This window comes from Oryctolagus cuniculus, chromosome 2 (genome assembly GCF_051225735.1).
Source record: "Oryctolagus cuniculus isolate XC-2025 breed Fujian yellow rabbit chromosome 2, ASM5122573v1, whole genome shotgun sequence".
Classification (NCBI taxonomy): domain Eukaryota; kingdom Metazoa; phylum Chordata; class Mammalia; order Lagomorpha; family Leporidae; genus Oryctolagus; species Oryctolagus cuniculus.
In genome coordinates this window covers 55,771,704-55,795,451 of record NC_142868.1, presented here as the reverse complement: position 1 = coordinate 55,795,451, position 23,748 = coordinate 55,771,704, and the positions used below count along the sequence as shown (strand labels likewise).

Below are 23,748 nucleotides of genomic sequence, written 5' to 3'. Positions count from 1 at the left end.
TGTGGAAAATTCACAGAATGTTGGTTTTAAAAGTAGGATATGTACTGAATGTGTACAATGCTTATATCATATGAACCCAAATATGCAAAAACTACTAATAGCACATTAGAAATAACTTGAGCCGGCGCCGCGCCTCACTGGGCTAATCCTCCGCCTAGCGGCGCTGGCACACCGGGTTCTAGTCCTGGTTGGGGCGCCGGATTCTGTCCCGGTTGCCCCTCTTCCAGGCCAGCTCTCTGCTGTGGCCAGGGAGTGCAGTGGAGGATGGCCCAAGTGCTTGGGCCCTGCACCCCATGGGAGACCAGGAAAAGCACCTGGCTCCTGGCTCCTGCCATCGGATCAGCGCGGTGCGCCAGCCGCAGCGCGCCGGCCGCAGCGGCCATTGGAGGGTGAACCAACGGCAAAAGGAAGACCTTTCTGTCTGTCTCTCTCTCTCACTGTCCACTCTGCCTGTCAAAAAAAAAAAAAAAAAAAAAAAAAGGAAATAACTTGAATAAAACAAAGCTAAAAGTAATTGCCTCTCGTGGTGAGACATTAAAGTCCTTATCTTAGTTTTCCATACTTCCTATATTGAACATGTTTGTATAAATTTTTTAAAAATTAAGTGTGCTGGAGCCGGCACTGTGGCGTAGCAGGTAAAGCCACCACCTGCAGTGCCAGCATCCCATTTGGGCGTCGGTTCAAGACCCGGCTGCTCCACTTCTGATCCAGCTCTCTGCTATGGCCTGGGAAAGCAAAGATGGCCCAAGACTTTGGGCCCCTGCACCCGCGAGGGAGACCTGGAAGAAGCTCCTGGTTCCTGGCTTTGGATCAGCTCAGCTCTGGCCGTTGCGGCCAACTGAGGAGTGAACCAGTGGATGGAAGACCTCTTTCTCTCTGCCTCTCCTTCTCTCTATATATAACTCTGCCTTTCAAGTAAATAAGTAAATCTTTAAAAAAAATTAAGTGTGCTTTCTGATAAATCTGTTATTATTTATTCAGAAATAAATGGACGTTACAAAACAGTATACACAATAACAAGATTTTCCATGTGGAAATTCTTTTCTAAAAAAATTTCATTTATTTGAAAGGCAGAGTTACAGAGAGAGAGGGAGATAGAGAAATCTTCCCTTTGTTAGTTCACTCCCCAAATGGTGGCAGGGGCTCAAGCACTTGGACCATCTTCCACTGCTTTCCCAGACACATTAGCAGAGAATTTGATTGAAAGGAGACAGCTGGGACTCAAACCATCACCCATGTGGGATGCTGGTGTTGCAGGCAGCAGCTAAACCCGTTCAGCTACAATGCCAGCTCCCATATGGAAGTTCTTTTTCAAAGTAAATTATAACTGCTGATTGCCAAAGAGGTCATCATAGATAATTTAATAATCCAATAGAAAACACAATACTACAGCATAGCTAAAAAAGTGCTCAGAGAAACAACACTAATGACCACAAAAGGATTAGGTTAGTCTGAAAGTTCACACGGAGCACATCTAGTAATACTTTTCATTTGAGAATACAAACTTTATGTAGTGTTAAAAAATAAAAAACAGTGGTAAGTATTTGACCTAGCAGTGAAAACGCCTGTTGAGGGGCTGGCTTTGTGGTACAACAGACTAAGCCACTGTCTGCAATGCCAGTAACCCATGTGGGTGCTGGTTCATGTCCTGGCTGGTACACTTCTGATCTAGCTCCCTTAGCATGTGCCTGGGAATGCAGCAGAAGATGGGTCAAGTGCTTGGGCCCTTGTGACCCATGAGAGAGATCTGGATGAAACTCCTGGCTCCTGGCTTTGGCCTGGCCTAGCCCCAGCTATTGTGACCACTTGGGGACTGAACCAGGGGACAGAAGATCTTTCTCTCTAGCTCTCTCTGTAACTCTGCCTTTCAAATAAATAAATACATCTTAAAAAACAGTAATAAGATGCCAGTTGGTATATCTGCATCCCAGACTGGAATGCCAGCTTTCTATGCTGGTTTTGCTCCTGATTCCAGGTTCTTTTGTACAGCCTGGGATGCAGCGGGTGACAGCTTAAGTGACTGGAACCCTGCCACCTTGTAGGAGACAAGGATTCAGTTTCTGGCTCCCTGCTTAAGACCAGCCCAGCCCTGCCCATTGTGATCATCTGCAGAGTAAACCAGTACATGGGAACTCTCTTTCTGCCTCTCAAATAAATTTTTTTTAAAATTTAACATTAAAAAACAAAGGGTATAATGAATTATTAATGACTCAGTCATCACTGACCAATCACCACTGTGGTGTAGCAGTTAAGACACACTTGTGATAGCCACATCCTATATTGGAGTGCTGACTTCTAATACAGCTACCTGCTGATGCACACCATATGAGGCAGCAGGCAACGGTTCAGGTACTTAGGTCCCTGCCACTCATGTGGAAGACCTGGATGGAGGTCTGGGTCTCCTAGCTTTGGCCTGGCCCAGCCTTGGCTATTGCAAGTAAGTGGGGGAGTGAACCAGCAGATGAAAGATCTCTGTCTGTGAGTCCCTGTCACTCATTCAAATCAATACAAAATAAATAAAACTTTAAAATGAGACACTCATGAGGTAGAAGCCCAAGTTCTATATAATATAGTGTGTTATGTGAAAATACATAGACTTTGGGGCTGGCACTGTGGTGTAGGGGGTAAAGCTGCCTGCAGTACCAGCATCCCATGTGAGTGCCAGTTCAAGTCCCAGCTGCTCCACTTCCAGGCTAGCTTTCTGCTATGGCCTGGGAAAGCAGAAGATGGACCAAGTCCTTGGGCCCCTGCACCCACGTGGGAGACATGGAGGAAATTCCAGGCTTCTGGTTTCGGATCACCCCAGATCTGGCCATTGTGGGCCATTTGTGGAGTGAACCAGTGGATGAAGGACCTCTCTCCTTCTCTCTCTGCCTCTGCCTCTGCAACTCTGCCTTTCAAATAAATAAATAAATAAATAAATAAATAAATCTTTTTAAAAAAATAGGCTTTTAAAAAATGCTTTGTATTTCATTTTGTTGTTTACTGATCTCTCCACTAATACCTGCTCCCATTTCAATCTTACTCAAGATACTTCTTTACAGGGAATTAAATTTAAGATTTCTAAAATTAAATTAAAAATTAAAGAAGTTAAAAGTCTTTACCTTGATTCCTCTCCAAAGCAGTAGATATAAATAGTAAATCAGAAAAAATAATTAAAAGAAGTGGTAGGATTTTGGCATTAACTTTTAGTTTTTTTCCTTATTATACATCTTTTGGCCACATATTAAAATGCATTTGAAACATGCATAGTTCTTAAGAATTTAATTTCTAGTTTAGAATATACTGTAAAGCAAGAAATTATGCTTCTGGGTGCTGAATTTCAATAGACTCAGAAATGATTTATTTTTAAAAACTACAGAACAGACATATTGGAAGTATTTCAAGATCCTCCAGTAAAAATGAAGACCAGAAATGCACCCAAAGCAAGAAGGTAACAAACTGCACATTTATAACACTCAGCTTGACATAACTCAGGCTGAAATTGAAAAATGAAAAAATACCTGTATGAAAAAATCAGGTGTTTCTTCTGACAGGAGCACATACCTCATAAGCAAGGGATGAGGTACACCTGGAAGAAGGCATATGCTACACAGTGACACTGTGTTTCAGCTCTTTCATCCACAGGTCCAAAAAAACAGGTAGAAGTGGTTTTCTCCTCCCCTGGGGGCAACATAGCCTGCAGTCCTCAGCCTCTGTGTTAACAGAGAGAACAGCCTGTAGGGACAGATGCTGAGCAGGCTGACAGAGCAAGTGACTTCTCCATCAGAAAATCCCAGTGTGAAGTTTGATGCTGAGTGACAAGGAAGATACTTTAACAAAGAACGGTTTGAAATTTAGGAGGTCCTAAGCATGGATTAATCCAATGAATTTCTCTTGCATTTTCTCTTTAGGAACCCCTTCAGCATGATTATTAAAAACAAAAGGAGAGTAAAATTTTAAGGATTGGATTAAAGATGCTAAACAATGGATGTTCAAGAAAACAGCAGAGTTATTTGCATGTAAACATTTGGCCCAGCCAATGTAGTATAAAGCAAGGTGTTAAAACCCCACAAAACTGGGGGTCAGCGCCGGGTGGCTCACTTGGTTAATCCTCCGCCTGCAGTGCCAGCATCCCATATGGGCACCGGATTCTGTCCCGGTTGCTCCTCTTCCAGGCCAGCTCTCTGCTGTGGCCCGAGAAGGCAGTGGAGGATGGCCCAAGTGTTTGGGCCCCTGCACCCGTTTGGGAGACCAGGAGGAAGCACCTGGCTCCTGGCTTCGGATCGGCGTAGCTCCAGCTGTGGCGGCCATTTGGGGAGTGAACCAACGGAAGGAAGACCTTTCTCTCTCTGTCTCTCTCTCTGGCTGACTAACTCTATCTTTCAAATTAAAAAATAAAATCCCTGACAAAACTGGGTAAAATAAAGGTTTACGGAGAAAAGCATAAGAGCAATTTCTTTGAACATACTTTCTTCAACAGAAAAAATAAAAAAAAGGATAGCCAATAGAACAACAAAAAAAAAAGTCCAGATCAATTTGCTTTTGGAGAAACTACAGCAAATTTATAGGAGATACACAGTGGACACTGTGGTGACCACCCCAGAAGCTACTTCAGAGTTGAAGAACTTCATCTTGTTCCTGCTAAATAAGTGCTGGCAGAAGGGCTTCTTCCTGGCAGCTCTGCTAATAATCACCCCTGCTGAGAAACTGCATCCCCAAAGTCCAGCCGCCCTCCAGACCCAGTCTGCTCAATGCAGAGATTTAAAGGCCCGTCTTCCTGCCCCAGATTGGAACAACTTTGAAGGACTACAGAATGGAATTTAACAGAATGGAGGGGCCGGCGACGTGGCTCACTTGGTTAATCCTCTGCCTGCGGCGCCGGCATCCCATATGGGTGCAGGGTTCTAGTCCCGGTTGTTCCTCTTCCTGTCCAGCTCTCTGCTGTGGCCCGAGAAGGCAGTGGAAGATGGCCCAAGTGTTTGGGCCCCTGCACCCGTTTGGGAGACCAGGAAGAGGCACCTGGCTCCTGGCTTCGGATCAGCATAGTGCCGGCCATTCATCAATGACAGCTTGAGTAGTATAACAATACAGCACTGTGGCATAGTGGGCTAGACCTTGACCTGCTGTGCCGGCATCCTACATGGGTGCCAGCTCGTGCCTTGGCTGCTCCTCTTTCTATCCAGCTCTCTGCTAGTGGCCTGGGAAACCAGTGGAGGATGGCTCAGGTGCTTGGGCCCCCGTACCCATGTGGGAGACCCAGAGGAAGCTCCTGGCTCCAGGCTTTACATCAGCCTAGCTATAGCTGTTGCAGCCATTAAGGAAAGGAACCAGAAGGTAGAGGACCTTTCTCTCTGTCTCTCCATCTCTCTGTCTGTAACTCTACCCTCAAATTAAATTGTTAAAATCTTAAAAAAAAGAAATTAAAAAGTTTCTGGCCCTTTTGTAATTCTTACTAAAATAATATATCTCTATCAAACCCCAACATATAGGTCTTAGGAGTTCCTGAAGGTATAGAAAGAGAGAATGGAGTAGAAGGCCTATTTAGTGAAATAACTGCAGAAAACTTCCCCAACTTGTAGAAAGAAAGAGACATCAAACTATAGGAAGCACATAGAACTCCTAATAAACAGGACCAGAAACTATCTTTATCATGACAGATTGTAGTCAAACTTTCAACAGTAAAACACAAAAAAGAAGTAATAAAGTGTACTTGAGAGAAATGCCAGATGACTTTCAGAGGATCTGCAAATAGACTCACAGTTGAATTATAATCAGAAACCCTACAAGGTAACAGAGAATAGTCCAAGTCTTAAAAGAAAAAAAAAAGTCAACCCAGAATATTGTACCCTGCAAAGATTTCACTTATGCATGAAGGTGAAATAAAGACCTTCGATAACAAACAGAAACAAAGAATTCATCACATGTTCAGCCTTACAAAAGATGCCTGAGGATGTGCTACACACAGAAACACAGAAAGATATTCACCATCATGAACAATGTGAAAGCAGAAAATCTCCCATTAAAAGTAGAAAGGAAATCCATTGAAAACAATAGGAATAATTATGGAAAAATGGTAGGGCAAGTCTTTACTTATCAAGTCACCTTGAATATAAATAGCTTCAACTCTTCAGTTAAAAGATACAGACTAGTTGAATGGATTAAAAAACAAAATTCATCCAATTGCTACTTACAAAAAATACACCTCAAACAATGATACCTGCAGACTGAAAGTGAAAGGATGAAAAAAGATATTCATTCCATGCTAATGGAAAACGAAAAAGAGCAGATGAAGCCATCCTAATATCAGACAAAACAGACTGTGTGGGGAGCAACTGGGAGCAACTCGGACTAGACTAAGTTACTGGAATTAAGACTTATTCTATGCATCTGCTCTCCCACAATATGGTGCTGGGAGAGGAGGAACCAGCTTCTACCCAGCTGCCTCTCACCAACTTGACAAGCTGCAGGAGCTGCTCCTGATTGGAGGAGAGCAGCGTACTCGGCGTGTGGGTAGCAGAGTTGGGATTGGTGGAAGAGGACTATAAAGGAGGAGAGAGACAACATGCACCAGGAACATCTATCTGAAGGAACACCTGAGCAGCCCCCGAGAGAGCCAGCCGGCAGTGTGCCGCTCCCCTGCGGAAGTGGGGAAAGTGGCAGGGGGCCCGCCCCTCCACGGAGGTGGAGGGACGGTAGCCAACCCGGGAAGAACCAGCAGCAAACCCGGGGAGGGCCGAGCAGACAAAAGAACAGCGCAGGGTCCTGTGTCGTTCCTCCACGAAGACGGGGAGCGACATAATGGTGCCGTGACTCGGATAGAAAACCTAGGACGGATAGGAAACTTAAGAGGGAAGAAACGGGAAGAAGTGGGAAAATACCGGAGAGAGAGACTAGCAAAGAGCCTAGGGAAAAGCCGGACGGAAAAGGTGCCGGAAGAAGCTATTGAAAGCCTAGGCATAGACTCGGATACGGACTGTGGGAAAGAAGTTAGGATTGAAAGCTAGGATTTAAAGTGAAAGCAAGAAGAAACTTAGACTCAGATACGGACTGCAGATTGAAAGCGAAAGTGAAACCTAGAAGAAACTTAGATTTGGATATGGACTGTGGGGAGAAGCCAGGAGAAATGAGGGAGGAATATTGTGGGAAGAAAAGTTAGGAAACATACCGGGTAGAGAAAAATATGTTAGGGAGGATGAAGCCGCGGGGATAAGAGAAACAAGTTTAGAAGTAAAGTGAGAGAAATAGGAATGCTGGCAGATAAAGTAAAATAGGAGAGATAGGAATGCCCGGAGATAGAGAAATAGAGAAGAATAAGGCCTCCCCACAACACGGCAATGAGAGAGCTTGGATTTGGTCTGCCTGATTAGTAAGACGATAAGTACCTGTGGGCGGCTGCAGGTCACCGAAGACAGGCACGTTATCAACACCAATAAGTCTCCCCACAATACAGCAATGAGAAGGCTTGGATTCGGTTTGCCTGATTGGTAGGGCTTGTAAGCACCTGCAGGCAGTTCTAGCAGAGCAGAGCATGCGCTGCAGGGCACCGAACACAGGCACGCATCAGCGCCTAAAAACCTCCTCACAACATGGCGAAGAGAGGACCCGGATTCGGTTTGCCTGATTGATAGGGCTTGTAAGCACCTGCAGGCAGTTCTAGCAGAGCAGAGCATGCGCTGCAGGGCACCGAACACAGGCACGCATCAGCGCCTAAAAACCTCCTCACAACATGGCGAAGAGAGGACCCGGATTCGGTTTGCCTGATTGATAGGGCTTGTAAGCACCTGTGGGCAACTCTAGCAAGCAGAGCAGAGTGTGTGCCGCGGGGCACCGAAGACAGGCGCGTATCAACGCCAAAAATAAAAAGAAAGGGGGATCTGTGGGGAGCAACTGGGAGCAACTCGGACTAGACTAAGTTACTGGAATTAAGACTTATTCTATGCATCTGCTCTCCCACAATATGGTGCTGGGAGAGGAGGAACCAGCTTCTACCCAGCTGCCTCTCACCAACTTGACAAGCTGCAGGAGCTGCTCCTGATTGGAGGAGAGCAGCGTACTCGGCGTGTGGGTAGCAGAGTTGGGATTGGTGGAAGAGGACTATAAAGGAGGAGAGAGACAACATGCACCAGGAACATCTATCTGAAGGAACACCTGAGCAGCCCCCGAGAGAGCCAGCCGGCGGTGTGCCGCTCCCCTGCGGAAGTGGGGAAAGTGGCAGGGGGCCCGCCCCTCCACGGAGGTGGAGGGACGGTAGCCAACCCGGGAAGAACCAGCAGCAAACCCGGGGAGGGCTGAGCAGACAAAAGAACAGCGCAGGGTCCTGTGTCGTTCCTGCTAATGTATACTGGCAGGCAGCAAATGACTCAAAAAGTTGAGTCTCTGCCTCTCACATAGACGCCCAGATAGTTTCCAGCTCCTGGCTTTCACCTGGCCCTGCCATGGCTGTTTACGTTTGGGGAGTAAACCAGTGGAAGGAAGGAAGATCATTTGTGTCTCTCTCTCTGCCTTTCCAATTAAATTAATTAAAATGCTTTCATTTCAACCTTAGGTTTTAGTAGGTGTCAGTAGTGTATTATCGTTTCTCTGCCTTTTGGCTAAGATCAAGTGTAGTATTTGTTCTTATCAGTTTAGTGATGTATTATTTATTATGTGCAATGAAAGAATTTTTTGACTAAAGTAGGATGCATGATTTCCTATTTTGAACTTTAAGAGAAAAGTTATCCTCACTGACAACCTTGTCCCCACTATAAGCAAAGGCTACATTTGTAAGAAAAGCAATGGCTCAGGATTTGATCCATGGCCACAGAACTAACAAAACTAACAACATGAGGATCATGCTTACATCTTTATACGTCCTTTTTTTCCAGTGGCATTATTCCCTGGTTAACAGGGCTAATGTATATATTTTGTTTAATGTCCTCATGGTAGATGGATGAAAGATCTAAAAATGTGGTCAAATCATGAAAATCATATTTTCCAGTTAAATTTGTTAAACTATATACATTAATATACATGTATAGTAAGTAGGCACACAAGAAACCCAATTACTAAAACCATGAAACATGGTAACTGCAACCAGGAGGAACCCTTACAACTAAATCCCTGGAACATAGTTCCATCACAAAGTTGCCAAATGGAGGGGCCAAATACTGAGTGTTTACTAAATAACACAAGCTAGTGGGTGCTTTCCAGTGTTATTATCTCACAAAATATACTTGACAACTTAATTTTTATTCTTATTTTTTTAATTTATTTGACAGAGAGTTAGACAGTGAGAGAAAGAGACAGAGAGAAAGGCCTTCCTTCCATTCGTTCACCCCCCCAAATGGCTGCTATGGCCAGAGCTACGCCGATCTGAAGCCAGGAGCCAGGTGCCTCTTCCTGGTCTCCCACACGTGTGCAGGGGCCAAAGCACTTGGGCCATCCTCCACTGCACTCCCGGGCCATAGCAGAGAGCTGGACTGGAAGAGGAGCAACCGGCACTAGAACCCAGTGCCCAAAAGGGATGCTGGTGCCGCAGGCGGAGGATTAACCAAGTGAGCCATGGCGACAGCCCATATTTTTCTTTTTTTTTTTTATTAGAAAGCTTTATTTAATAAAAATAAATTTCATAGGTATAGCTTTAGGAATATAGTGGTTCTTCCCCTAATACATGCCCTCCCACCCCTACTCCCGTCCCACCTCCTACTCCTCTCCCATCCCATTCTTCATTAAGATTCATTTTTAATTATATTTATATACAGAAGACTAACTCTATACTAAGTAAAGATTTCAACAGTTTCACCAACACAGACACACAAAGTATAAAGTACTCTTTAAAGACAAGTTTTACTGTTATCAAAATCAAAAGGTTGAAGTACTATCACAAAGTGTACCTTGAAAATTTTTTTTAAAAAATGAGCTTTGCATTTTTACTGTCTTACTTAAAGGACACAACACTTGAACTTTTGTTAAATCATTGACATTAAAGAATACAGAGTTTAGTGATCACGTGTCCACTTATATCTTACAAAAAAAAAAGTAACATTGAGCTGTGTGTTTTTTCAGAAGCATCCTGATCTTTTCTGCAAGCCAGTGATTATTTGAGGTTTACCAATCTTACCTTAAAGAGTAGAAAAGCCCCTATGTTAACTTAATAAGGTGAAAAAGATGTATTAGTGAAGTGTGATGGTCAACATTTCACAATTGCATAGTGGAATAATCCATTTAAGCTTATCTAAAAGTCCTCAGTCAAAAATCAAAGGTGGTATCAAAAGTTACGAAGGATTCTTTTCAGTAATGATAAGAAACATGTTGATGTAATTCACTTAAGGAGAAAAACAGTTTCTTGCCAGAGTAGACCCTGGGAGACAGTGGTGATGGATCAAGCAACTGGGTTCATGCCACCCATATGGGAGAGCTGGATTGGCCTCACCCCAATCTAGGGCCATTGCAGGCATCTGAGGAGTGAACCAGTGGATAGGAGCTCTCCTGAGTTCTGTTCTCCCTTTCAAAATAAATAAATAAATGCATAAACAAACAAACAAACAAATAATTTAAAATCATTTGACCAAAAGCAGGCATTTAACCTGGTGGTTAAAATGCCCATATCTCACACTGGACTGCCTTGCTTGATTCAATTCCTGGCTCTGGCACTTGACTTCAACTTCCAGCCAATGCAGACCCCAGTGAGCAACAATGACAGCACAAGTAATTGGGTTCTTGCCCACCTACATGGGAAACCTGAATTGCATTTCCAGCTCTTGGCTTTGGCCTGGTCCCAGCCCTAGCTACTATGGGCATTTAAGCAGTGAACCAGTAGATGGGAGCTCTCCTTGTCGCAAACAAAAAACTGAAGTTGATAAAAACAAGTAGATTTTATGTGCTATATACATATCAGTGTCTTAATATTTACTTAAACTGTTGTATTTTTGTAATTTATTTTTAAATTTCCTGACAATTGTATTTCAAAGATTGACAGGCCTTCAAAAATTACTAAGAAGTAAACACTATATAGTTATCAAATTATAATTTTTAAGACTTGTGCAAACAGGATCCTTTGATTGCAAGGTATAATACCTTAGAAAAACATGGATCTAGTCCTCTTATAGAACAAAGTGTGTTTATTCATATTTATCCATCACAGGTCAATTGTATTAAAGACCACTGTCTTATTGCTTGGCAAGTTCTACAAACATTGGCATAGAAATGATAACTTTTTTTCTTATCAGCTTCCAGTATAACTCTATTGAATGGTAACTGCTTAAGTCTGATAACCTCTTTATCAAAGTAGCTTCTAATAAACTCTTGCCTTTATGGGAAGCAGTTCCTGAGTGTGATAACTTGAACAGCACACAGAGTTGAGAGTCAGATATTTCAGTTTCAATTCCACAATAAAAACATTGTCTTGCAGGAGAAGGAAAAAAACCACCAGGAAGGAGGAGAATGTAAAAAGAAAAATTGTATTTTTTCTTGTTTAGATTAAGGATCTTGACTAACAAATATTAAGAATACATCAAAACTCCAAATTAGGAGTTTTCTATTTATCATCTACTCAAAAGTACTAATAAATATATATATTTTTTCTCAGATACAAGGAGACATCTAAATGTTTTCAGAAAAGTGAAAATAAAAGATAAGTTGACTTTGGTACAAACATTTTTTTTAATACACTCAGATTTTTATAGCATGCATTTTCCTGAACTTCTGGGAGCCATCTCATATAATTATATCTATTTGCCCAAAGTGGGTTTTTCATCCTGAAGTGAGCAAGTATGTTAAAAGTGAAAAACAACTGTAGTCTCAAGTTTTAGTTTCCATTCCACAATTATTTAAAATTTAGCTCATGTATTCAGAACTAAAAAAATCTATTTTTGATGAAATGATCATTATCTATTTAATGCCCTATAATACACAAACAGAAGGAAAGACACAAAGAACTCTGAAGCACTAAAGTCATGTGCTATTGTCTTTGTTCTCTTGTACTGGTAAATCCAATAGATTCATGTAAAAATATCTTTAATCATTTTATTATAGGAAATCACCAAACCTAAATATGCTATTACATTCTAGCAAAAGAAAAAGTATCACAGCTTATGAGAAAGAAAAATCAGTCAAGTACATCAGAAGACAAGGCCAACCAGCACTGGAAGGAATCTCTGTGTGACCTGGAGCCAATCAAGCCTTGTTCTCACTCTCTCTTTTTAATATTTTCATCTTCTTTTTAAAAATTCATTATTCTCATTTAAAATTTGTGTAACTTATTAATCTATTCTTTGAACCAGCTTTTGGTTTTAATAATCTTTTTTATTGGTTGCTTGCCACAGAATATTGGTTTTTATTTTTTAAAGATTTATTTATTTATTTGAAAGAGCTACAGAGAAAAAGAGAAACAGAGAGACAGAGAGAGGTCTTCCATCCACTAGTTTACTCCTCAAATGGCCACAATGGCCTAAGATAGGCTGATCCAAAGCCAAGAGCTCCCTATGGGTCTCCCACATGGGTGCAGGGGACAAAGGACTTGGGCCATCTTCTGCTGCTTTCCTAGGCACATTAGCAGGGAGTGGGACTGGAAGCAGAACAACTAGGATTTGAACCAGCAGCCATATGGGATGTTGACACAACAGGAGATGGCTTTACCCACTACATCACAATGCTGCCGCCCCCCGCCCCACCATGATCCCTCTGGATCTCACTCTGAAATTTTCCATTTGTGAGAAGAGAGTTAGTCTAGATATTCCAAACTGAAGCCTCTTTCAAGCTGGTAGCCATATAACCACCCTGATTACTGGCAAAAATAAGGTTAACATTTTGGACATTTAAAATGCTTTTTAAAAGCCTAGTAGTTATTTGTGGGACCCTATGGATATCATCACTTTATTTACCAGGACTTTTTTTTTTTTGACAGGCAGAGTGGACAGTGAGAGAGAGAGACAGAGAGAAAGGTCTTCCTTTGCCATTGCTTCACCCTCCAATGGCCGCCGCGGCCAGCGCGCTGCAGCCGGCGCACCGCGCTGATCCGATGGCAGGAGCCAGGAGCCAGGTGCTTTTCCTGGTCTCCCATGGGGTGCAGGGCCCAAGCACCTGGGCCATCCTCCACTGCACTCCCTGGCCACAGCAGAGAGCTGGCCTGGAAGAGGGGCAACCGGGACAGAATCCGGCGCCCCGACCGGGACTAGAACCCGGTGTGCCGGCGCCGCTAGGCGGAGGATTAGCCTAGTGAGCCACGGCGCCGGCCTACCAGGACTTCTTAATCATTGAAACCTCCATAGACTTAAAGTGATTTTTAATAAAACAGGTATAGATTATAGAACTATGAAAAATTTAACATAAAATTCACTTGTTTTAAACAAAACTGGACAGTCTTATGGGTTTAATCAATACAAAATTAGTATTAAAGAGCAAAAATTTTTCTCCATTTTTTAAGTCATCTGAGATAATCCTCAAATTACCTTTGAATGACCTTTCTGAGATTTATCTTTCAGTGTAGCCTGTGTTCTGCCCTTGTTAGCTCTATGTGACTAAAAAGAAAGCCACTGTGATTCACCGTATAAAGAATTCCCATAAAATTACAGACTAGTCATCCACGAAGCTTGCTATATCTGGCAGTCTTGTCATTAAAGACAAGTCATTTTGACCTGAAAACTCCATAGTTCACACTTGAAAACTGACAGAATGAAGAACTCTTCTATTAAGACATGATGTCCAAAGCTACGTTAAGCTCCTGATTGCCATTTTGATACAATTTTTAAAAAAATTTTCAAGAAATTACATTAATCTATAAAATGGAAGTATCTATACAATCTACACAATCATCCCCATCCCAATGGAAATTCAATTAACAAGACTATTAAAGCAATGCATACACATGTGTGTACATCCATGCACAAACACATACAAAAAATGTTAGATGTATAGTATTCTGTCATTTAATTTCCTAACAACCTAAATATTAGCCTGAAATTTCCTTCTGTTGCCAATTTTTGTTGTTACCAAAAGATCTGGATGCAATATTAATCTGCTTTCTTATTCTGTATCTTAGAAATGAGAAGCATGATAAAGCATAAAGACACCAGCCTTGTCACTGGAAGATTCAAGTCCATCATTATTCTCTCTGTGGGAAAGCTCTTTGATCACACTGGATATATTTGATACATAAAATGAAGAAAGTAGACTAGATCATGGGTTTTTAAATTAAATGTCCTTGTTAGAATCAACTCTGTACTTTTCTCAAAACACACATGCTCAGACTGACATGCAGAGTATTTTTACCTTAGATTTATTGTTTATGCGTCCAGGTAACACAAACCCCTAGTAAGAACCCCTAAATGTTGTTATTTACAATATAAAGACAGAATAAAATAATCCAGAATTTGAAAGTAAAGTGATCTCATACTGAGTATTTGGAATGTAGCTAGTACAAATTGAGATAAACGTAAAACATATATCAGATTTAAAGTGAAAAAAGAATGTAAAGTATCTGTATTTTAAAATACTGACTATATGTTGACTCTGTATTTTGTATCTAATGTATATATTGTTTTTAAACCATTTTTATTGTGGCTATGAGAAAATTTAAAATTAAAGATAACAGTAATATAATGTGTTCATTTCTTTTTAACACAGAACTTCAATAAAGTATCTTATACAGAAAATATTTGTTATTTAACATTTCAATTGTTTTAAGATTTTATTTATTTACTGAAAAGCAGAGTGACCAAGAAAGACAGAGAACTTCCATCCAGTGTGTTACTCCCCAAATGGCTGCAAAGGCCAAGGGTGAGCCAGGTCGATGCCAGTAGACTAGAATATCCAGGACTCATATGTGGGTGGCAGGGGTCCAGGTACTAGAGGCACCTGCTGTTGATTTCCCAGGCACATTAGTAAGGAGCTACCTCAGAAGCAAAACGGCCAGAACTTGAACTACACTGCAATATTGGATGCCGGCATCGCAGGCGACAACTTAACTTGCTATTCCACAACATCAGCCTCCAACATTTTAATTCCTGTGTTGAAGAATCACAAAAAAAGATGGGACTAATACAGCAAATGTGAAAGAAAAAAAAGGAGTTGTAAAAGTGATTCTCTGCCGGCGCCGCGGCTCACTAGGCTAATCCTCCACCTTGCGGCGCCCGCACACCAGGTTCTAGTCCCGGTCAGGGCGCCGGATTCTGTCCCGGTTGCCCCTCTTCCAGGTCAGCTCTCTGCTGTGGACAGGGAGTGCAGTGGAGGGTGGCCCAAGTCCTTGGGCCCTGCACCCCATGGGAGACCAGGAGAAGCACCTGGCTCCCGCCATCGGATCAGCACGGTGCGCTGGCCGCAGCGCGGCAGCCGCGGCGGCCATTGGAGGGTGAACCAACGGCAAAGGAAGACCTGTCTCTCTGTCTTTCTCTCTTTCACTGTCTACTCTGCCTGTCAAAAAATAATAAAAAAAAGTGATTATCTGTTTTCCTTGGCTTCTGACAGAGGTTTGTGCAAAGGTGTCCGTTTTTCATTTAGTTCTGTTTATGAAAGAGTCAATGAAGTTGAGTTTCTGACAACTGAAATCCTATCTACCTCCAACACAGGATCCATGACCACAGAGACTCTGAGGCATAGGTTTCTTGGCATCCTTCCTGCCAGGAAACAAGTACTCATTCTTCTGGCAGGAACCAGTCTTGTTTATGCAGTAATGTTTCTATGTCAGCATAATTTAATAAGTATTTCCTGAACTGCTAGGTGCCCAGCTTTGCCTAAGCGTGGAAGCACCTGAGGTCAGGAAGGTTCTATGCTGATGCCTTAGAAAGGAAATCCAAAGATGGGTTGGCAAATGTGGTGGAAAAGAGGGGGCCTGACAAAAGAGCCTGAAGGCATCTATGCATTCTTGAGGGAGTCAATGAAGGCTGGGTGAAATTGCCACCAATAGGGAGATCAGATTGCGTGATTGAGAGGTACTGCCAGGTGCTAGGCATGCAAGTACACCTTCAGTGTTAAGAGTGAAATCATTTTGGCTCCAAGGAACTATACACAAAGGTCAATGAAGGTATATGCTCACAGATCAGAGAGGATTAGAGTTATTGGCATGTACTGCATTTTCAATCAGATTTGGAAGCAAGTGAGAACAAAACTGAGGTAGAACAGGAACTGGTATAATACAGAAGTTTACTCCCACTGCCTAGCTGGAAAAAATCCTGATACAGCTTAAAGATGGGTGGACTCAGCCTCATTCAAAGTGTACTATATACTACAGCAAAGTTTTCTTCTTGCAGTAGGGAAGAAAGAGCATCACATCAACTAAGAACATTTTTGAAAAAGAACAATGATTAAGATGTGGAGATTTGTCCTCCTGTTAGTTAAATAAATTCTGAAATCACAATTATTAAGTTTGAAACCAGGATTGGCAGTGTGGCACAGCATGCTACTCCACTGCCTTCAACACCGCCATCCCATACAAGCACTGCTGGAGAGTTCATGGCTCCACTTCCAATTCAACTCCCTGCTAATGCACCTGGGAAAACAAGGGAAGATGACCCAAGTGGTTGGACCATGGAGTTCCAGGCTTCTGACTTTGGCCTGGCCCCGTCCTGGCCAATGTAGCCATTTGGGGAGTGAACTAGTGGGTGGAAGATGTCTTCCTCTCCCAGGCACATTAGCAGGAAGCCAAATCAACTATGAAGCAGAGATAGCCATAGTTATACCTGATACAAGTGACTTCAATTTAAAAAACTGAAAAATTAGACAAAGAATGTCATTATATAGTGATAAATGGGGCAATTCATCAAGAAGATGGAATAACTAAAAACACAAGTATCCCTAATCCAAAAAATAAGAATCCAAAATGATTCAAAATCTGAAGTGTTTTAAGCACAGAAATGACACCCAAAAAGCTGCAGATTATGGAGCATTTTGGATTTCTGTTCTGACTAGGGGTACTCAATGGGTAAAGTCTATGCAAATATTCCAAAATCCAAAAAAGAAAAAGAAAAACCCACCCAAATCCAGAACATTTCTTGTTCCAAGCATTTTGGATGAGGGATATTCAACTTGAATATATGGACCCAACATCAGAGTACCTAAATACATAAAGCAAATATAAATTACAATTGAAGGGAGAGAAAGACTGTAATACAAATTTGGGGACTATAACATGTACCTCATGGGGGTAGTCTGAAATAAAAGTCTTATTCAACTAAGTGCTAACTTATCAGGACATACCAGGCAGTACTAAGGGCCACATTGCGCAGTCAAACAAATGGTATAAATGGGAAAGGAAAAAAATAAATTATTTTGAGGTAGAAGGAGCAGGTAAGGCTTCTTGGAGGCAGAAGGATTTGAGTATAGACCTGGAGAGCTACATAAAGGTTGAAGGGTCAGAAAGAATGAAGACTGTCATCCAGGATATGGAAATAGCATGACCAAAACACAGAAGACAAATCCACCTGCCCTGACTTCTGCGATTTCTCAGCTCCATGGCCATGAAAAGACCTACACTAGAAATCACCTTCCTGGGCTCTTCTCCCTCAGTGTCCATCAGACTTTAGGAGTCAGTAGCAATGGTTTCTGCCTTCTGTCTGGTACAGAGCTGGACCCACAGTGACCTGGACTTCTCTTTCAGAGAACACTCACTCTCCTGATATATATATAAACAGCCTTCTTTAGGACCATGCCATATGCCAGACTGGAGATGAACCAGAAAAAGCATTTCAATGTTTACTTCTCAGTTTTCAGAAACACAGAAGTCTTATCCTTTGGCAAAATAAAAACAGTATTAGGATTGCTATCAAATGGTAGTAATAATCACAAGAAAAAATAAATATTATGTACTTTCTAGACTAGCACAGCTGCCTTAAGCAAAACTAAATTTCCTAATAAGCAATTCATAAAGATAAGATCTGATGTGTTTTCTTTTGGGAAGATTTTCTCCTCATCAGAAATATGAAGCCCAGGCATTCACTTACAGTAAGACTGTCAGAGGTCTTCCTATTAAGGAAGATCACCACATGGGGTTGATGAAAAATATTTGTGAGGTCTGAACAACTTGGCTAAAACAATACTGAGGCCAATGAACAAGAAATGTTGTAGGACACAATCAGCAATTACCAGAAAAAAAGGGCTTTTTCTAAAATGTCTTGATATCACCTGTTGATCGTCTGCTCTAAATGGGAGTTGGCATTTTTATTAATGATAATGTATTTTGAATTGAAACTTATAGACTGAAAATGACTTATTGCTTTGGCTCAATCTAGAAATAGCATATAACCCAGTTCTCTTTGCCCAAAATAGATTATATTCTAGTCATACAAATATCTGTGAACTCCTTTAAAGCACTTACACTCATTTATTTTCATCTTGCCTCCATAAGGTAGCAAGGTGCTTTGAAAACACTGCTTTGAATACATCATATTTGTGTGGATGTTAATATTTACCTCCTTCATTTCCTGCTGTGTAACTTTTGTTATTAATTAATTAATTAAATAACAGTCATGTGCTATATAACATCTTGCTTGATGATGGATCACATGTAAGACAGTGGTGCTGTAAGATCATGATGGAGATGAAAAGCTCCTATCACTCAGGGACTTCATAGCCATTACAAAGTCGGATCACAATCCTCTATGTTTATGGTAATGCTTGGATACACAAACCTACTGCACTCACAGTTATATAAAAGTGTAACACATGCAATTATATATGTACATAATACTTGATAATAATAATAAGTGACTTTGTTACTGGCTCATATATTTACAATACTTTTGTTATTTTGGCAGGAGTAGAGAACATCTAGCCTGTGGGCCCTGTAAAGCCCATTAAATCATTCATTCTGGCCCTGCCAAGGTAAACATAAGCAGGACTTGAAATTCAATAAATCTATAGCAGGCTAATTTTTTTTTTTTAAGATTTATTTATATACATGAAAGGCAGAGTTACAGAGAGGCAGAGACAGAGAAGTTTTCCATCTGCTGGTTTACTCCCCAGATGGCAGCAATGGCCGGAGCTGGCCCAATCCGAAGCCAGGAGCCTGGAGCTTCTTCCAGGTCTCCCATGTGGAGCAACCAGGACTCAAATCGGCACCTACATGGGATGCCAGCACTGCAGGTGGCAACTTTACCCATCATGCCACAGCATCAGCCCCAGCAGCCTAATTTTTAAGTTGATAGTGTTGTTGGCCTGTGAATGATGTCATAAATATCCAAAGGGCCGGTAGCAGAAAAAAGGTTCCCTACACCTGTGGGGTATAATCCTTCTACTTATAAAAGGAACTTTACTGTCCGGTAGTTTGTATGCCATGTTATGCCAGCAAGAGCCTCATACATCCTGTGTTTAGCCCAGCTCCTGACTGCATTAATTTACCCTGTTGAATGACTGGCCTATACTAGGTTTATGTAAGTATAATCTGATGTTCACTCAATGCCAAGACCACCTAACGGCTCATTTCTTGGAACTCATGCTCACTGTTGTATGGAACATACTGAAAATGATATAAGGTGACTTATCTAAAAACATAGTAAAAATACCATCTTAAAAATATTAAAGAGAGGGGCCGGCACTGTGGTGTAGTGGGTAAAGCTGCTGCCTGCAGTACTAACATCCCATTTGTGTACCAGTTAGAGACCTGGCTGCTCCACTTCCCATCCAGCTCCCTTCTGATGGCCTGGGAAACCAGTAGAAGCTGGTCCAAGTCTTTGGGCCCCTGCACCCACATGGGGGACCAGGAAGAAGCTCCCGGCTCCTGTCTTCAGATCTGTCCAGCTGTGGCCGTTGCAGCAGTTTCTGGAGAGAACCAGCAGATGGAAGATCTCTCTCGGCTTCTGCCTCTCTGTAACTCTGTCTTTCAAATAAATAAATAATGCTTTAAAAAAATTAAAGAGAAAAGAAAAAGGGAAGGAACAAAAATACATACAAAATTTTTCTAAAAGGTCCTAAATAATTGTGAAAAGTAGTAAAAACTGTGAAAAACTGTGGCTTTGAACTTCACAGATGTTAAAGCAAAATCAAAACCAAAAATTTATAAAATCATTAGGAAACATACTTAATCTGAATAAATTTATGATGGATACTATCACAACTCTTAAAGGTTTACTGTAAGAATTAAGTTAATATATGAAAACACCTGGTATAATCCCTAGCATATAGTAACTGTTCAATAAATGGTCTTTCTTCCTTTTTTTTAAAGAATGTATTTATTTATTTGTGAGCTAGAGTAACAGTCAGAGAGAGAGAGAGACAAAGAGGAATGTCTTCCATCTGCTGGTTTATTCCCCAATGGCTGCAATGGCTGAAGCTGAGCCTATCTGAAGCCAGGAGCCATGAGCTTCTCTTCTAGGTCTCCAACTTGGGTGAAGAGGCCCAAGCACTTGGGCCACTTTCTACCACTTCCCCAGGCCACAAGCAGAGAGCTGGATTGAAAGAGAAGCAGGGCCGGCGCCGCGGCTCACTAGGCTAATCCTCCGCCTTGCGGCGCCAGCACACCAGGTTCTAGTCCTGGTCGGGGTGCCGGATTCTGTCCCGGTTGCTCCTCTTCCAGGCCAGCTGTCTGCTGTGGCCCGGGAGTGCAGTGGAGGATGGCCCAAGTCCTTGGGCCCTGCACCCCATGGGAGACCAGGAGAAGCACCTGGCTCCTGCCATCGGATCAGCGCGGTGTGCCGGCCACAGCGGCCATTGGAGGGTGAACCAACGGCAAAGGAAGACCTTTCTCTCTGTCTCTCTCTCTCACTGTCCACTCTGCCTGTCAAAAAAAAAAAAAAAAAAGAGAGAGAGAGAGAGCAGCAGCCAGGACATGACCTGGTACCCATAGGAGATGCTGGCACCACAGGCAAAGGCTTAATCTACTACGCCACAGTGCCAGCCAGCCTCTTACCTTTCTCTTAAACTTTTCGTTGATATATCTATTTTAAGCTAATGCTCAAAAGTGATATTTGAGAACTCTAATCTGCTTCTCATTCAGAATATTACTTTTGTCTTCCTGAAAGGAAAAATAACACATAACACAATCTACCATATAGAATTTCAGGATTACAGAATCTTTGTATTAAAAAAGAAAAGGAAATAACTGTATCTTGCAGGATATATTTGCTAAAACATTCTTTATGAGAACAAATTCACTTTCCACTCCCTAGCACACCCTAAAGACCAGAGACACATAAACAATAATAATCACAAAAAAAAGGATGAATTCAAGTGCTATTAGAAGCTGTGGAGAATACGTGCTATTCCAGTAACTAGAATAACAAACATGGTTTTGCACATGGAACCCTAAATTATACACAGGAGGTTGTCAACTATCTGGTATTAGTGTACTAATCAGGTTTCACCAAAATAAAATGATATGTCAAATGAGAAATTCATTTTTCCTTCTTTTAAAGACTAGAATCTTCTAGATTTTTGGAAAGCAGTATCTAAGAAAAAAGTGGTCTAAGGACACAGGGCATCTACAGGTAACTGTAGTTCTAAATAGTTCTAAACAAGTTAATCTGAGTAACTTTGTTTCTGTCTTAAAAAATCAAAGGGAAATATAGTTCTCTGAAATAGAAAGACCTAACATTCTCTTGGCATAAAACTGTTATGTTGCAAAAGGTGACTTTCAATAGAGTGCAATTACATTAATTCCAAAAGGCTGCTACAGAAGTTGGATAGATAATTGGTTCAACTAGATGGTTTCTTGCATGCACAAATATAATTTTAATAATTTCTTTAGTTTTAGAAAAACTTCATCTAAAATGATTAGAGAAGAGGTTTTTCAGGTCATGAACACTGCAGTGAATAAGACTTTCCATTTTTATACATGGGTTGCCAATATTCTAAGAATTAGAAACCAATAGTCTGTTAAAATTATTCCAGATAAATTTTAACTTTCATTGATTCAAAAGGCAAATGGTGAGTCCATTAGCGCTGCAGGTCACTGTTACGGTGATCCATTATTAGTATAGAACTGTGGTTCTTATCTAATTTAATCCTTTCAGAAAGTAACTCAGTGGGGCTGGAGTTGTGGCATAGGAAGTTAAATCACCACCTGCAGAAAGCAGCAAAAGATGGCCCAAGTGCTTGGACCACTGCTACCCATGTGGGACACCTGGATGAAGTTCCTGGCTCCTGGTTTCTGCCCAGACCAGCATCAGCCATTGCATTCATCTGGAGAGTGAACTAGCAGATGGAAGATCTTTTGGTCTTTCCCTCTGACTCTTCCTTTCAAATAAATAATTCTTAAAAAAAAAAAAAAAAGTGGATCATTGCAGTTTCTGACTTGTTATATCCTACCCTCAACCCTCTAATATCCACTCACCCAAAACAGAAGACATCCTTCAAAACTGTGGGAGGGGGATTAAACAAAGCTAATTTGGGTAGAAAACAGATGAAGTAAGTTATAATCTCTTTTATGCAGGGTAAGGATCATGCTTGCATGGTGGTTGATCAAGTATAGAACTCTTATGGGCAAACATGGTTTCCATGGGGAGGAGATGAAGCAAATCTAGGCATCTGGGCTGGGTCATGGCATCAGGTAGATTACAGTGAAGTCGACCATAACAATGACAATGATTATGACGAGAATATCACCACCACCACAGCCATCACCATCATCTATTTTAACAAGTGGCCTCTATGTTCCAGGCATGGTTGCAAGAATTCTGCATATACTAATGATCCACCAAATAAGGCACTATTAACATCTCTAATGTTCACAGAGGTAAAATAATTTGATCATGATTATAAAGCAAGTAAGTGGCAGATCTAGGATATAGTAAGTTTTTCCCCTTTAAGTTTTTTTTTTTTTTTAACAAAATTTATTTATTTGAAAGAGAATGAGGGCCGGCGCTGTGGTGTAGCAGGTAAAGCATCCCATACAGACACTGATTCAAGACTGGCTATTCCACTTCTGATCTAGCTCTCTGCTATGGCCTAGGAAAGCAGTAGAAGATGGCACAAGTCCTTGAGCCCCTGCACCCATGTGGGAGACCCAGAAGAAGCTCCTGGCTCCAGGCTCCGGATCAGCCCAGCTCTGGCCATTGTGGCCATCTGAGGAGTGAACTGGAGGATGGAAGACCTCTCTCTCTTTTTCTCTCTGTCTCTGCATCTCTATAACTCTGAGAAAGAGAAGAAAGAGGAAAGAGGAAAGAGGAAAGAGAGGGAGAGAGGAAAGAGAGGAAAGAGAGGAAAGAGAGGAAAGAGAGGAAGAGAGGGAGAGAGGGAGAGAGAAAGAAAGAAAGAAAGAAAGAAAGAAAGAAAGAAAGAAAGAAAGAAAGAAAGAAAGAAAGAAAGAAAGAAAGAAAGAAAGAGAGAAAGAGAGAGAGAGAGAGAGAGAGAATGAGCAAGTATGAATGTGCAAGTGCTCTTACCCTCTGGTTCACTCCCTAATGCCCATATCAGCCAGGGATGGACCAGGCAGAAGCCAGAAGTCAACAATTTAAAAAAATATATTTTTTGAAAGGCAGAATGACATAGAGAGAGGGAGAGACACACAGAGAAAGAATCTTACATCACTGGTTCACTCCTCAAATGGCCTCAATGGCTAGGGCTGAGTCAGGCCAAAGCCAGGAACTTGCAGCTCCATCCAGGTTTTCCACATGGGTGGCAGGGGCCCAAATACTTGTACCAATGTTCATTGCTTTCCCAGGCAGGGGATTGGAAGCAGAGCAGCTGGGACTCCTGCTGCAGCTCCTAGGGATGGAGTGAGGGCAAGCAACTTACTCCAGGTCTTGCCACGTGGGTGGCAAGGACTCAACTACTTGCTGCCTCCCAGAAAGATCAGCAGGAAGCTGGAAAGGATCCAGGACTCAAATTTAGGCGCTCTAACATGCAATACAGGTGTCCCAA

General features: G+C 41.7%; 1 protein-coding gene and 1 pseudogene across 4 annotated transcripts in view; one reads left to right on the top strand and one right to left on the bottom strand.

Moving 5' to 3' along the window:
• GALNT7 (polypeptide N-acetylgalactosaminyltransferase 7) overlaps positions 1–23,748 on the bottom strand; it is a 182,651-nt gene that overhangs the window by 108,166 nt on the left and 50,737 nt on the right. The window lies entirely within an intron of this gene.
• Positions 8,554–8,728, top strand: LOC127490485 (U2 spliceosomal RNA; annotated as a pseudogene).